Below are 3,919 nucleotides of genomic sequence, written 5' to 3'. Positions count from 1 at the left end.
CATAGAGGCTGTCCTTTATCAACGCAAGGAAACAGGTGAAGAGAATCATACTTGTTGGTAAATATTAATGGTTGTAAGTTACTAACAGTATTTGTCTCTCCAGAAGTGTTTTGTTATGAAAAAACCTACTAAAGTTTGGTGTGGAGAAACCCTGCATCTTCTAGTACCACGTTCCCTGGCAATTTTTCATAACTATTTTAAAGTAACTTTCTGTCTCCTCAAAGAATCAGTTGTCAATGATGAATTAATTCAATACCCCAAATTAAATATTTTCTTAATATAAAATTCATTTCATCTCTAATTTGCATATTTTGTTATGTCTTTTTAGCTGCCAAATTTACAACAAAGTGACAAATAGAGCCTCCTAAGGGATTTATTTCAATTAAGCTTGGCTTCAGGGTGGTCCTCATTTCAGTCAAAACTAGAAAAGTGATGCATGATTTCCAAAGCAAAAGTCACACCAAGTTGCAAAAAAATAATTCATTCTAACATTTTACAGAGTTTCATTGATGTGCGTTCATGGTATGTTCCATATTTTATTAATTGTTTATGTATTTTAGTTCTGTATTTCCAACAGCCTATAAAAAAATCTTTAAATGTGGCTGTAAGAAATGGTACAGCTGACATATCTTTTAATTTATTTTCTGAAATAGATTCTTCCACTGATACCTCTTATGAGCAAATATTGTGGTTTTTAAAACCCCAATTCTTACAGAATATTATAAAATGTTGAAATCATTAATGCATTGCATACAATGATAATAAACCACCAACACCTTTTCCATTTAAGTAACACTAGACAAAAAATAAGTAATCAAACTAGAAAAGTTAAGAATACGGAAAATATGGTTTAGTGTTTAAATGCAAATGAAAATCACAAGACTTTTCCTGCTTGTCTTACAATTAAGTCCATTTCATTAAAATGTTTTTGAGCAAACCTGATGGATTTTATATGAGCTGTCATGTTTCTAAAGAACTTATTTACTTCAAATTTGTCACAGAGGCAAATATCAAAAGTTACCCTCTCTCCATTTCCTTCCATTACAATGTTTACACATTTGTTGAATCTTTCCCTCTCACCAGAAAACATCAATATGATAAAAATTACATTTGATTGGCCTCTCCTTTCACAACTGCATTATAAATATATTGGTAACAGTCAAGACATACTAATACTTCTCTACTAATATTTCTCATGTCAAGTAAACATACTTAACAATCTCAGCCACCACATTTACAAATGAGTGTCACTTGTCACCTGAAAACACTTGGTGCAGTAAATCCATCTTAAAATATAAATTTTCCCTTTCTTAGGGACTAGTCAAGTAACTTTTCCAAAATGAAGAACAGTAACTGGGCACTGGATTTCTTCCATGTTTTGGTATATATAGCATGTGTTGCTGAAGTCTACCCTTCATCTACTTGGGTAGGTCTCCATACATATTTTATTTCAATATTTGAAGTGTGTAAACTTCTATTCGAGCTCAGAGGTTGTACATGCATTTGGGCCAACTTGTCTAATGTGAATTACAATTTTTGAGCACATTCAGAACACCACTCCTACCTCCCTCCCAGACAGCTCCAAAATACCAGTAGTTATGAAGAGGATAAGACACTGCCATACAAATTTATAATTCACACAAAGAGTCATTCCTGTGGCTATGTATCACTGGTTAATAGAATATCATAGAAAAGACTCAGCAGAGTTGCAAAATTGTGTTCAAAGACATACACAGGCATATATTGTATATGTACATACCTATTTTGGACATAAATTATATTTGCTTTTTGGCAGTAGTGTCTCTGGCTAGTGGTTTATATTTCTTTATCTTTAATATTCTGCTTTGTTTGGACAATTGTATTGTATTTGGACAACTGCATCGTAGAAGGCTTGACAACATAATCAAAGTTAAGGGGATTAAAATCTTCTCTGTCATTTCTTTCCTTTTTTCAGTGCTTTTAGATTAAACCTGTTGAAGTTAGCACCATGTTGCACACTGGAAACACCTGGCTACAAATGCTCCTATTTGGACTAAAGACTAAAACTGTATGATCACAGGATAATTATGGTGCTGAAGGTCCTCATTCACAGAAAAAACAGATTTTAATTCCAACCTGTCATCCACAAAAGTATATGCTGTATTTCAAAGAAACTATTTGTTTTGTATTTAAATGCCAATGTTTCAGCAACCCAAGTTTTCAGGGACATGACTAAAACAGAATGACAGCATTTACTGATGTCAAAAACACGGTACTGTCAGTTTATGTCTTGCCACAGTTTGTAGAGCAATAAGCTCATTTGTTCAGAATGGAGCCAAATAAACATTTATCTTACTTTTTGTCCATAGAAATGGTGTCTCAAACTACAGTAAATAGTTTGGTTTGTCACATAATACTTTTTCTGAAAGCAGATATTAAAAGTTTTAGCAGTCATACCAAAATAGCATTCCTAGTGAAATGAAGGAAACAGAAATTTTAAGGTGCTTTCTCTTACTGCAATTTACTTAAAAAACATAACATGAAGAGTAAATTATTAAAATCCTGGATGTTGCAGTACTATTGCCTTAGCAAGTGTCTTACTGAAAATAATCAAGTCTAGTCGTGAATAGATGTTGTATTGAGAAACAGGCTTCAAGATGTATTATTACTTAAATTGTATTATTACTGTTTAACATGACTATACCTCAAGCTCCTGAAAATTGGAGATAACTTGTTCCATCATCTACACCACTAATTAGTAATTGCATGACTTTATAAGCAATAATTTCCATCAGTTCAATTTCAGTCAAAAGAAACAAGAATTATTTTTCCAGACAAAAATTAAAACAGTACCATTGTATCCTATGATATAAACAGAGAAGCTCCAGGCAAATGCCAAAGAATGGAAGACATTAAATTCATGTCTCAAAACTAATTCCAGTAAAAGTAAGCCCTTTACACTTAGCTTCCATCTTGGAGCATAGCTTAAAGGGACTGAAATCAATTTTCCAAGTTGAACTGCGAGAATAATCATGCCTAAGATACAACTTAAAATATTTTTCACACCTTACATCTAAATAAATCAAATGGGAAGTTCAATACATCAGGCAGTAAAAATCCCAAATGTACTACAAATTGCTGCAATGGAAGAGAGCATGCCACAAACATTGGTCAAGCACACTACTTTCACTCTACAAGTGCTTCTGTTCCAACTTTTAACAGGAATGAGGCAGCCATGAACAGCTGAAGTGAGCCTTCTTCTTACTTCATTTCCTACCAGTATTGCTGCACTGTGTGTGCTGAGAAATTACAGCTGACAGTTATAAGGTCACCCCACCCAGCCCTTGTCCATTCAGAAGTGCTTTGTGCCTTTCACTTATCCTCTATCATAAGTAGATTGAAGCAATAGGATTTCTCCTAATTAGTAAGGAAATTTATTCTATAGGCTCCTTGAAAGCATTTTATTTTTCCCTTAATACGTTCATCTTTCATGTATTCTACTTGTGAGCAGAGCTGTGAACACTCTCTCTTCTCCCTAGCCTTTCTTTACATCTGTACAATGTACAGTTCCTGTGTACATCCCTGTCATCCTTTGGTTCCTCTGTTCATTCTCTGTGGTAATTCCATATGAACTGTGTGGATTAGATAGTGAGCTCTGAGAGGAAACAACCAGATCTCTGGTGTACATGGCATCATTCTCTAAGGAGGTTTCTTGAAATATTCTTCTAATAAACTCCTGTGAACATCCTCCACACAAAGCACAGATAAGATGACCAAAATTAAGGTTTATAAAGGAATCTGTCAAATAGCAGTAACAGCAAACTGAGGTTAGCCACTTCATAGGCAAAAAAACAACTTCTCTGATTATTCCAGGTCACAAATATCATGTAGGAGAGCCAAATATTTAGGGCCAGATGGTCCAGTTAATTCCACACTTCAT

The sequence above is a fragment of the Geospiza fortis genome, unplaced genomic scaffold, assembly GCF_000277835.1.
Source record: "Geospiza fortis unplaced genomic scaffold, GeoFor_1.0 scaffold11, whole genome shotgun sequence".
Taxonomy (NCBI): Eukaryota; Metazoa; Chordata; class Aves; order Passeriformes; family Thraupidae; genus Geospiza; species Geospiza fortis.
Note: the sequence above shows the minus strand (reverse complement) of the source record.